The 13,054-nt window shown below is 35.9% G+C and overlaps 1 protein-coding gene across 6 annotated transcripts in view; it reads right to left on the bottom strand.

Annotated features, from left to right (window-relative positions):
• LOC131800427 (protein alan shepard-like) overlaps positions 1-11,638 on the bottom strand; it is a 54,058-nt gene extending 42,420 nt beyond the window's left edge. For 4 of the 6 annotated variants that reach the window (XM_059132185.1, XM_059132190.1, XM_059132189.1 and 1 more), the window contains exon 1: positions 10,545-11,501. The gene's annotated coding sequence lies outside the window, so the exon portion shown is untranslated. The other 2 variants (XM_059132187.1, XM_059132188.1) reach the window with 2 other exon arrangements.
• Between the last annotated feature and the right edge of the window lie 1,416 nt (positions 11,639-13,054).

Genomic DNA, 13,054 nt, shown 5'->3' with positions numbered 1-13,054 from the left:
ATTTTGCCACTTTAGCTATAATCTATTATTACCTACAATTACAAATTTTTAGACAAATTCGTGAAAAAATGTGGCGAAAACAATCAAGATAATATACCTAATATAGAGAGGTACCGTTATATGGCAGCTAAACCAAAACGTGGACCTGAATATACAATGTTTCGAATCCATTATGACCTGAAAATACCAACTTTTATACAAATCCGCGAAGAAATGTGGCAAAAATCATCAAAATACTGAATATATGTTGGTACCGTTATATGGGAGCTATACCAAAACGTGGACCTATACATACAATGTTTCGCCACCGCAGCCAGAACCCAGTATGACCAACAAATACCAATTTTTAGACAAATCCGTAAAAGAATGTGACAAAAACTACCAAAATACCGAATGTCGGGAGGTACCATTATATGTGGGCTATACGAAATCGTGGACCTATACATGCAATGTTTCGCCACCGGCGCTAAAACCCATTATGACCAACAAATACCAATATTTAGAAAAATCCTTGGAAAAATGTGGCAACAATCATCAATATACCAAAAATCGGGAGGTACCATTATATGGGGCTATACCAAAGCGTGGACCAATACCTACAGTATTTCACCACACCTACAAATACCAATTTTCAGACAAATCTGTGAAAAAATGTTTTAAAAATGACTTTGAATTTTAAGCTGATCATGAAAATATATGCTTTAGGAGGTCTACTACGAACATTCTTGGATGTTACAAATGAAAAGACAAGGTAATATACCTTACTTTTCAAGTTGGAGGGCATAATGCATTAATCAACCTTCCGATCTCTCTCAATGACCCTATACTGAGTCACAGTAAAATTCGGATGGTTTTTGTCTTTGCTAGATAAATTTAGTACATTTACGATAATACTTTATTGTAGGTTTGGTAAAGGATCTGACTCCCTTTGAACAAAATATAGAGTTTATTTCTTAAAACGTAGAAATTTTAAATACTTTGTTACTGGGCATAGGAAATTTTATGAGCTTCTAAGCCCTTGTAGCAGCAAAGGAACATTGTTTTAATTGTTAGAATAAATAAAAAACCTTACCAGGTTTATTATTACACACAATTTTTTATGGGCCCTAACAAGCTTAAGATATATTTATAACTTGCATTCCAATCATTGGCTTACCATAATTTCTGCTTTATTACCCCAAAAAACAACCTTCTAATCCTTAATTAGGTTTATGGTCTTGGTAATTATTCATTATTTCCGGTAAGGTGTTTATTTTTTATTTTCTTAATTTATAACGCCAATAATTCAGAATGACCTTTGGCTTTCGTGGATTTTTTTTCTTTTTGCTCAACATAGCATGTTAGGACATGTAAATTTCATATTTCACATTAGCATATTTGGAATTACTAATTGAGTGAACCAGCCCTCGTACGACTCATATGCTGCATTGTATAAATCAATTACAAAATGTGACACGTTTGCCCCCTAATCCGAAATAAAAAACGAAGCACGAAATCTAGCAAAAAAAGAAATAAAATAAAAATCCTATCAATTACGCATAAAATGCTTTATGGAATAAAGTTACCGTCCGACCGACCGGCATTATATTTATTTGCCGCAAAGCAACGACATGAACCCATCACAACAACAATTTGCCGGCATTTGGAAGGGGTGACGATGCGAAAAAAGGAAACTTCAAAATGGGGAGGGTTTACGAGCAAACGAAGCAGGCAAGGAGACCGAATGTCCACACAAAAAATAACCATAAAATGGAAGAAATCTTAACCAAAAAAACAGAGGAATATTTCTTAACAATAGCCTTCTCCTGCAATGGCATTCACATTTGTGTTTAGCAAAAATAAACATAAATAAATGAATAACAACAGAGTTTGGCTGGCTGGATGGTTCGACGGTCGGTCGGACGGACGGACGAACGCTTACTTTCGAGACATTATCCACAGAGAGTAATGCGGACAACAAAGCAAGTGAGCTATGGCAACAATGCTACATTGAAAAGTACTTTAGTTACGAGACAATGCGGGGAGAAAAGGGGTGGCGGCAATGGTGGGTGGTTTGGTGGAGATCCTATAAATAACAATAACAAAATAACCATCGTCGTCATCATCACAACCATCCCCATCTCCAACGACATCGTCGTCTTCAGACGGCATTTCGCTACACTAACAAATTACACAGCAGTCACTTACACTCGCACTCGCACACACACTCAGCAAAAATGCGTAGCTGAGTGAATCATTGCGAGAGTAATTGATGAAATGAGAATAAAAGCAATGATTAGAGCAGCAAATAGTAATGAGAGAAGAGTAGTTGATTTTATATGAATTTCATGTGCCCCACCACCACACCAACACCAACACAGCGAGTTCGTTCCATTGCCGGTTTGTTGTAAATGAGCGAATTGTGAGTGTGTGCCCAGAGGGGAATTTTTGTTTGGAGAGCATAGACAAAAACCAAGAGATTTCTTTCTCTAACAAAACAGCAACTTTTAGGGCGTCACACGACCAACCGACCGACACACAGTAACAACAATAAAGATTACCATCCATCCATTCAACGGGACAGGCAGGCAGCCAGCCAGCCATCCACCACAACTGCATACACATACTTGTAGTACTTGTATCCACCATCCAAACAACTATAGATATTTACCGTCTTTCGGCGGCAGTAGACGATAAATAACACTAGTCTACAGGACAGGGAAGAGAAATGGATATTTAAATTTCCGAGTTATTTTTATTCCGAATATCAGCTGATCTTTATCATAAGATGGATATGAATGCATCTAGAAATACATTTGGAACCATTTCAAGGGCTACACCATGGTAGAAGAATACAGGTAGTCGCATCGACACAGCTGCTGGTACAATCAACTGTCAAACTGATTTTAAAATTGAAAACCTTGAATGAAAAATTATTGTAATTTGTAAAAATTGTTGAAAAATACTTATCAGAACAACCTTTGATTTGCGTCGTTTAAGAAAACACATAAAAATCTACTTATTTTTGACAAAGCATTTTATAAATGTAGACATATCAATGTTCCCAATTTTTGATGCATCTACCTGTATTTTGGGATGAACTATCGAAAATATCACTTTTACGTGTAAAATGAAAAAAATGTCGGAAGATATTCATCCTTGTAGACCACAATACACTGTTTAGGCAAGATATGCCGTTAGTCTTTAGCAACTTTAAAGCGATCGACTACAATATCTGAACGTTGGCGATGAAAAGAGTAAATGGAAACATTTCCAACACGGTGTCCCAGAAGGAAGTGTGTTGGGGGCCCATATGACTTAAAATTTGTATGTCTTACGACCATACTAATGTCTTACGAACAACGGGAACCTCTATAGAAAATTGTATACTTCAAAGACTGTCATCTACCAAGTCTTCTTAAATACCAAATTTGTAAAAATTTCGTGGGTAAAAGTGACTAGGTGACTATCGGTGGGTATCGTTATGTGTGCGCTTTAGAAAAACGTGGGCCTAAATATTCAATCCTCTGCCACCGGAGCTAGAACCCATTTTGCACTACAAATACCAATTTTAAGACCAATCCTTAGATAATGTGGCAAAAATCATCAAAATACTGAATATCCGGAGGTACTATATGTGGGGGCTATACGAAAACGTGGACCTATACATACAGGGTGAGATGAAAAAACTGCAACCAACTTCAGACTGCTGCCATTTCTAAGCCAGTCGTCCGACAGCTGTTAAAATTATGCCAGTGACAGCGCATTATATTGTTTACAAGCGTACAAAAACATTTTGGTGAGAATTTTCGAAAAAAAGGTATTCATGATGGAATTCAAGCGGGATAGTGTGATTTCTTTATGTTTGACAGGAAAACCACAAGTGGCTATCGCTAGAGCACCCCAGCATTTAAATGTGAATAAATATTTTGTGCCTCGTACCATCGCTCGTTACAGTGATACTGGTAGCGTAGCCCGAAAATGAGCTCGGGGTAAACCCATTGTAATTCAAAAAAGTGCAAGAACTTACACCGCAACAGAAATAAAATAGGCTCAACAGAGCTAAAGAGTCGCTTCGCTTGGCCGAAAGTGGTGAACTGCCGAAGTTGGTTTTCTCCGATGAGAAAACATTCGTTGCCCAGCAGTTTGTAAACAAACAAAATGATTGTGTTTGCTTGTCAAAGAGGTCAACTGAAGATGTGTACCTTCGGTTGGCCACCAGAACTCAAGCGCCAGCCTCGGTGATGGTGTGGGCCGCCATAACAGCCGATGGTCGCTTTCCGCTGGTATTAATCGACCGTGGAATAAATCAACTATCAGAATAAATGCCGAATATTATCACGAAAATATTGTGGAGGGTGTATTAAAGCCTTGGGCACCCAAACATTTTGGCCGCAGACCTTGGACATTCCAACAGGACTCAGGACCATCGCACTCATCACGCGCCACTCAAGAATGGTTACAAAATGTGGTTTCTCGCTTCATTTCCAGTGCACAATGGCCACCAAAATTTCCGGATACCAATCCGTTGGACTATTGTGCCTGGAGTATTTTGGAAGGCAAGGTTGGCACTAAAAATTATCAAAGTGTTGATCACCTCAAGCAAGCGCTTCGCCGGGAATGGGCCAAAATACCACAGCGGAACATTCCGGCAGCGTATGACGGTTTCATTGGCCGTTTGAATGTCATAATTCGTACCAAAGGTGACCAATTCGAAAAAATCGTAACTTATTCTGCAATTTAAAAAAATATGTATAAATTATGGTGTTTGACTTTGTTGCATTTTTTTTTTATCTCACCCTGTAGTTGTTGTAAAGGTTTTCAGATGAAATGTATAATTTGCTGTAATTTGATATTTTAGAATTTTAATATATTGAAAAAATCCTGTCCGCAAGGTAAGCCCAGATAACAGTCATATTTCGTTAGTCATCAGTTGAATGCATTTTTTACGGGTTTCAAGCATTCTACATGTATGGGAAACAACAACCGAACGATTTGTCTTAAATCTTCTCATTTAATGTGTTTTATGGGTTCTATTTGCTCTAGGGGTGATTTACTTTTTCATTTTTGCAGGGTGGGGCCGGAGGGAATAGTGTTGGGGTAGAAGGAAGGGTCCGATGTAAATTATTTTTTTTACATTGGACCTAATATTGACAACGTTAACTCAATGTGAAATGTTCAAAGAAAGCCGGTGAATAATTTTAATATTCATGAGAGTTATGAAAATTTAAAATTTAGACTCAAGAGATTGACTTTAAGCGCGGTACCAGAAGAGTAGGTGGATACTGCCCGGGTTTGAGGCCTAAAAGTAATGCAGATATATTGCGGATATGATTTTTTATCTTCTATAAAAAAAGTAGTAGAAAGAGTGGAAAGATATTACACATCTTTGATTTCGATCCACGCTTCTTTGTTCAAATACTATACTTTTAATAGGCGGGGTTAATATAAAACTTCTTTACCCCATAACCCCATTAAATTTGTGGTACTGTGTTATTGACCTTTCTTTTCGAACTAAACAAATTTTTGCATTAATAAATAACCCCTCCTGACCCTTTTAACAATATTCCCAAATAACGCTGATTATTTTTTGTTTTTTTTTTTTTTTTTTTCACTAAATACCCTCATATCAGTCATTGTGGGTATATCCCTCGACTAATACAAGCTGCCTCGAAAATTAGTCATCATTTGAAAAACAAAACTCTTTTTTTATAGCCTCCAAAACGATAAGAGATACGCCGGAGAATGGTGGTGGCGGTGGTGAACAATCACCGTTATCTTATAATCGAGTTTTTTCTGATATCAGTTCGATTCGTATGTGGCAACAATAAGTGATTCCCTTTGTTCGATATAAATATGATAGATATGATAAATGCATTCATTCTATTTATACATAAATATGTACGCATACATATATACGATATACACACAAATATTTTTTTTGCATTTGAAAATAAGTGTAAAATTTTGACTGCGGATGCAAAACCAACAGCAACAAAACAGATCGCAATATTTTGGCTAAAATGTCAAGCGACTATTGAAACAAACCACATGATGTTCTTGTTTGAAGCCAAGTGTTTGACGCTGTAGTGATGTGGAATTGTTTGTGCAAGTGTGAAAACGTGCAAAAGGTTTTAACATTGGCTCACAATATTTTCGTCTTAAAAACACAAATAGAAAAACCACAAAATAGTGCCACGCCTAGATAGATATAAAGAAGAACATTTAAAAGAAACTCACATTCCCAAAATCACAAATTGTTTACCAAAACACTTGTTCAAATCGGTGCATATATTTTTGTGGATATATCCGGACGGGCATCTAGCTTTTTTACCAAATTGTAGACTTTGCACCACGAATTCCAAAATGCACTGAAAATTATTGAATTTGATCTTCATTTTAAATATTGATCTTCTATCGGTAACCTACAAAATGTCTAACTGCAGTTATATAAATTTGAAGTTCTTAGTTAGTTCATTCAATAGTCCAGTTGCTCGTCTTTTCATTCGTCATTTATGGGTTATGTGTAATCAATGCCTCAATATTCGAGGAAAGGACCACAAGGTGTTTATATAACTCGACCTCTATGTTTTTATACCCCCCACCCCTCTCTGGAGGGTATATTAACTTTGTCTTCCGTTTGTAACTCCTCAAAACATTCATGATAGACCCTACCAAGTATTTATATTCTGGATCAGCGTAAAATTCTAAGATGCCATGTCCGCCTTCCTGTTATAATCGCACAATCTTTCGAAAATATTGAGATACAAGGCTGAAAGTTTTCACACTTGTGTATTTTCCCAGTAGACAGGTTATGTTTGTAAATGAGCCATATCGGTCCACGATATGGCCCATTCTTATAGCCCCCCACGAATTCTTATAGCCCCCATACAACGGTACCTCCCGATATTCGGTATTTTAACGACATCATTCAGCCAAATTGTTTCAAATTTCGAAGTTTGTAATGGGTACTACAGCCTATGACAAAAAATTTCGTATGCATATCCAGGTCTTCGTATAGCCCCCCATATTTGATTTTTGCGACATTATTCGCCGAAATTGCTTTAAATTTCGTATTTGAATATCATAATGGGTTCTACAGCCTACGACAAAAAATTATTTATGCAGGTCCGCGTCTCCTTATAGCTCCCGCACAGAGCTTATCATTTAAACGGTATTTTAAGAGTTTGTTGAAAATATTCAAGATTCAAATGATGGGGGTTTAAAAGTTCGGCCCGAACGAACTGAGCTGCATGTTTTATTTAGACAGTTTTTTTTCGATCTTTTTTAGTGAAGTAACAAATTGAACTATCTCTTTTTAATTTTGTTAGTTCTAGCTAACTTTGTTAAAAGAAAAATTGAAAACGTAAAATTATTTCACGAAATCGGTTAGTACTTTATTTGTGAGTGGGTGTCCATGAACTCTCTTTACTCACCTGCTGTTCCTAATGAACTAGTTCAATTCTTATGTGGTTTAAAAATCACTCACTGGTTTACGTATTTATTTACTCTTTGAATTTCTAGGTAGTCAGTGATTATTTTCTCTTCATTCATTTAGGAACGTGAGGTGTATTCTTTTGAACTAGCCTCCACATGCTCACCACATATTAACTATAAGGTCTGAACCAAGTTGTTGTTCAGTGAAATGCAGAACTCTGCACTGAACCGCTGCCGTTGAAAAATTTCAGAGCTTTAGTTTGGTTTTTTTTTACTTAACTAGTTCGTGAATTCAGTTCACAAAAAAGTTTTTCCATCCTGCAACTATACTTAATGTATGAGTTTAGAGTTGTGGTATTCCAAAATGGACTAGTTCAAACGTTCGTAACTACATTGCTTCTATGGTTTATATTAAAAAAAATCGATTGTATTCCTTTTACCCTGAGGATGTCCCCCGAGTGAATACTCCTTGTAAAACATAAATATGATATACTTAGCATTTTTCAGTGCACCTAGATTCCCAACAGTCCAATTCTACAGTAGTAAAAGCTGCTAAAAAGTTTGCGAAATAGTACTAGTTCATCTTGAGACAATTAACGCTAGATGGTCCATTCAGTGAACAAAATCATTAAAACTGTTTAAAACTAATATTTTATTAAAACCAGGTTTTAATATAAATTTCCCACAATTGGCAGGCTGGAAGACATTGGAAATCATGTACTAATTGAAATAAGGAAACCAGTTCATCTTCTGGAATCAACATCATCATTCTGTGAATCGTAGAATTGGGTAATCTAGGAATCAGAAGAGGAACTAGTTGGTTCATCTAGTTCCTTTTAGTTGAACTGTTGCATTTAGCTTAACCGTTCATTTCAACTCTATCGTTTCTTCAAGTTCAATTGTTTATTTTGGGTATACCATTTTTTTTACTTCCATAGTTCGTTCATTTCACAAAATCTACACAACGTCACTGGGCTTGTATATTCGATGGCTTTCTTAATAGACAAACATTTTCTTGTTAGTCTTGCCAGAAACAATAACGTAAAATTAACTAAAATGATGAGATAAGACGAAATAAAGTTAATGAACTAAATGGACAAAGGAACTGTATATAGTTCACATCGTTCCTTTCGCTGAATGGTTCTTATTTGTTCGTGACACTAGTGAACAGCTCCGCTGCAATGTGTGAATGAGTTGTCTTGTAAAAGGAGCAACGCAGCCAAAACACACAAGAAATAGTAAACTACATATTGAACAATGGAACTATAAAGCAGAACTATATCTTTGTGAAGAGATGAAAGTAAAAGGGAAGGAGCCGTTCAATGAATATTACTCCTCTAGGCAGCACAGCTGGTACAAATAGTGAACTAAGTGTGATAAGGGAACTTCATAGCAGAAATAGTTCCTACTTAGGGAATGGACTTGAATGAAAGTTCCTTACAGTGAACACCATTATTCCTATAGACATCGCAACTGCAATTTTCCGATATGTATATAAAAACCGGTGCCAGTAAAAATAACTAGGCATATAGAACTCACACGAGAAATGGTGGACTAAATGGAACATAGACGCAACATAACGTAACTAGTTCCTTTTGAGAAAATGAACATGCGAGAAGGATCCGTTTAATGAACAGCATCATTATCCCAGTGACAAAACATGATGGTTTGTACGCATCTGAAAACCCGTTCAAACTTTTTTGCTAAATAGAACACAGGAACTAGGAATTCGAAAGCAACTAGTTCCTTTTGTGAACTTGAACATACAAACATAAAATATTTAATAAACAACTTCATTCTGGTTGACAAAGCAGCTGCCTTCCTTTGTAATGCCTCTATACTTATCCTTTTCCCTTTTTTAACTCTAATTAAATCTCCTTATTATTCTGTTCCTATCAATATTTCGCTCAGTGTAACCACAATCATATGTGTGAATCCTCAAAACTGAAACATAGCCAATTGAAAATTCCCACACTTCATTTCTTCAGAATCTATGTAAATATCAAAACAAAATAAGCAGCTAAAAATTTTGAATACATTGAACAAATGAACTATTTTCATTTAGCAAAAACAGAATTAGTTCCTCATAAAACTGATCCGTTCAATGAACATCTTCATTCCTGCAAACAGCGCAGCTGCACTTTTCCAATATGCAAATTTGCTCACAAAACTGTCTTAACCTTATTCCTCTTTTATGATTTTATTCTTATCCACATCCTTCATATTTTATCAAATATTTTAATTTAATCTCCTAAATTTTCCTGCTCCTACAATTATTTCGTTCAGTGTAGCCACAATCTTCAACTCTGTGTATCTAGAGAAGTTGGTCGTGTATTGTAGACGAAAAACAAAAAATAAAAAAAATTGGCTAACTGAATAGATGTGTGTACGGCTGGCTGGCTGACTGACTGTTTGGTTGGGTTGACTGGCTGGCTGGCTGGTTGGTTCGGTTGGTTGGTAGGTAGGTTAGCAGACTGCTGATGTCTGTATGTTTTGTTGGTAGATTTTGATGACTGGACTAGGAACGGGGGATTTGGGGAGCCATAAGACACCAACGACGCAAAAGAAGAAGAAGACAACGACGATGTTAGTGATGATGATGACGATGAAGTGGTGGGCAAAGACGTAGCGGAATTATCTTAAAAATTGTATATTGTACATTTTTTTGCCAAGGCATCAAATCAATGCTGGTAAAATTTCATAGTGTCACAGACACAAAAATAGTGGTAATCAAAAGTAAACTCCTTACACCCCGCCACCCGGGTGGCTGGTGGCACCCAATTCAAACCATCTATGACAGGCCAGGCCAAGATGAAGTAAAAACTGGTAAACATATGGAAACTAAAAATAGATAAGTTGGTATGTGGAGTCACCGGGATTGGGTGGCAGACGGGCAGAGGGGTGGTGATTCGTCTATGTTGACGTTGCCGACATTGGCCGGACATTAGGAAAATGCAAATTGAACTTAGACATTCATAATTATTATCGTCGACATCATCATCATCATCATAATTGTCGTCAACGTCTCCGCCATCATCATCATCATCGTCACTGGGCTTTGCGTAGGTTGTAAAATAATTAAAAACTAAGCGAAAGATAGGTATCCAACGGATGCCAGCTGAACTTACTTTCTTTCTTCGCTAAGCTATAATGTTTAATTTCCGCTTTCCTTTAAATCCTTGCAAACATATTGCACTTTTAATGTGTTGTTGTGTGTGTGGGGGCGGCTGTGAGAGCTGGAATACGGCGTCGTCGGCGGCGATATCTTTCACTTTATTTTGCTATTTCTTCTTTTTGTTGTTGTTGAATTCTTTTTTTGTAGATTTCCTTTTTCTGGTTAACAATATTTTAAACTATTCTTTGTTGTTGTTGTAAATGAAGCACCATATTATTTCAATTTACTGCTTATTTGCTCTATGAACAAATTCCAAAAATTTTCTTATAAGATTTTTTTTTTATTTAAATAATAGATAGTAGTAGAAAAATAGATTTTATTTTTTTAATTGGAATTTTTTCTAAATTTTATTCACAAACTTCGGCGTTGCAATATTTCTTTATTTTTTGCTAACTATTTTCTTTGTGTTTTCTTCTTCTTTTTCTTGATTTTATCTTTATACTTATTTTGTGGGATGTCCCCTTCAATTTGTGGTTGTGGTTCTAATGGAGAAAAAAGTAAAAGCAATTTATTTTCATTAATTATTTTATTTTCTTTTTTGTGATTTCCTTCTTCCTATTTTGTTGTTGCAATTATTTTTTGTATATTATTTTTGTTTAATTACTGGAATTAATATTTTTTTATTTGGTTTTCTTCTAGACGACGTTGTTGCCGCTGTCGTTTTCTTTACATTTGGTTTGGAATATTTTTTGTTGCTGTTGTTTTATTTTTTTTTGTTTAATTTGCTTTCTTCTTGCGTGTGTGTATGTGTATGCACGGGTGTGTGTGTGTGTTTTATTGTTTCTTTTTTGTTGTTGTTGCTGTATGGTTCTTTCTTTTACTTTTGGTGTGTATATTAAGCGCAATTGAGTACCCACAACTTGTAAAGAAAAAACGCGTCTGACGTTTAAAAACTCTATGCGAATGTTATACTCACAGCAAAAGATGACTACTGCTGGTTGCTTGTTGTACGGTTTAGCTGACTGGCACGACACCAACGAAATATGCACGAGGCAACAACAATGGTCTAACACTCACCCAGAGAGCAAGAGAGTGTGAATCACAACACACCGCCGTAGAGAGTGAGAGCTAGTAGGAAACCAGCGCAAAAATGTTATTTTTCCTGTTGGTTGCATGAATGTCGTTTTCAATCAGAGTAAAATGCCGCTCACAAATATGTAAGTACTCTCTCTGCCTCGCTCTCTCGAACACAGCCACCATTCAATGGCAGAGAGTACACACAACGGAAACCCCCCAAAAATATTAGCATGACCACCAAAACCTTACTCATACGCTCATTTCCTGAAGAGTCATACACACGAAGCCAGTGCTGTTTGTGGTTGCACTGGAATCTAACATTTTTTTCTGGTTCCTCCACAACAGTAACAATAGCAGCCAGTGACGATAACGCAGTAAAATAATAAAAACGAAAAAATGTTTTAGGTGGATCCATTGAATGTTTTAAACTTATTGATCCTGAAAGAGTATTGAAGAAGAGAAACAATTATTTGTTAGATATAATTAAAGATTTCCCAACTTTTATTTTAGAAACAATTATTAGAATCCTTACATTTGAGGAGTTAAACTTTCTAAAGTAAGAAAAGTTTTGATATAAATTTAAAAAGTTTTTGAAAATAATTTTCCGAAACAAAACGTGGGGATTCCAATTTGGCTTTAAATTTCGTATAATTTCGTAGAAAAAATCATTGGAAATGTGGAGCGAATTTTTAGATAGGTATACCTTAATAAAATTAAAATTTGTCAGTTTTTGGGACATTTAAAATCCTAAATATTTTTCGACACCTAAAAATTGTAGTACTTTTTTTTAAATTACAAAAAAAATTCTATCTAAAATATCCAGAATTAGAATTATGTAAAAATACCATTTTATGTACAATTTGAGAAATCTCAAGACACAAGCTAAGAATATAATTATTTGGAATCGATTATCGATTTTATTCGCAAGACTGCAGATAAAAAATTGTGCTACAAAATTGATTTTTTTCGATAATAACAAGTAAAAAAGCTGTAAGTTCGGCCGGGCCGAACTTTGAATACCCTCCAACATTTGGAACGAATTTAGCAATTCTCCAAAACAATAATATCCGATAAAAATTCAGACCTGCATAGGTAACTTTTGTCATAAGCCATTACAATATTCAAATGCAAAACTTAAAAAAAAATCGGTGAATAATGTAGATAAAATCATCAAAATACCGAATATCGGGGGGTACCGTTATGTGGGGGCTACGAAGACGTGGACCTGCACAGACGATTTTCTGTCTTGGGCTGTAGTATCCATTTCGAACTTCAAATATCAAATTTGAAACAATTCCGGTCAATAATGTCGCAAAAATCATCAACATACCGAATATCGAGAGGTACCGTTATATGGGGGCTATACGAAGACGTGAACCTGCATAGAGAATCTCCTGCCATAGGCTGTAGCATCCATTACGAACATCAAATACCAAATTTGAAAGA

This window comes from Musca domestica, unplaced genomic scaffold (genome assembly GCF_030504385.1).
Source record: "Musca domestica strain aabys unplaced genomic scaffold, Musca_domestica.polishedcontigs.V.1.1 114, whole genome shotgun sequence".
In the NCBI taxonomy this organism is placed as follows: domain Eukaryota; kingdom Metazoa; phylum Arthropoda; class Insecta; order Diptera; family Muscidae; genus Musca; species Musca domestica.
This window is presented reverse-complemented; position numbering and strand designations above follow the sequence as displayed.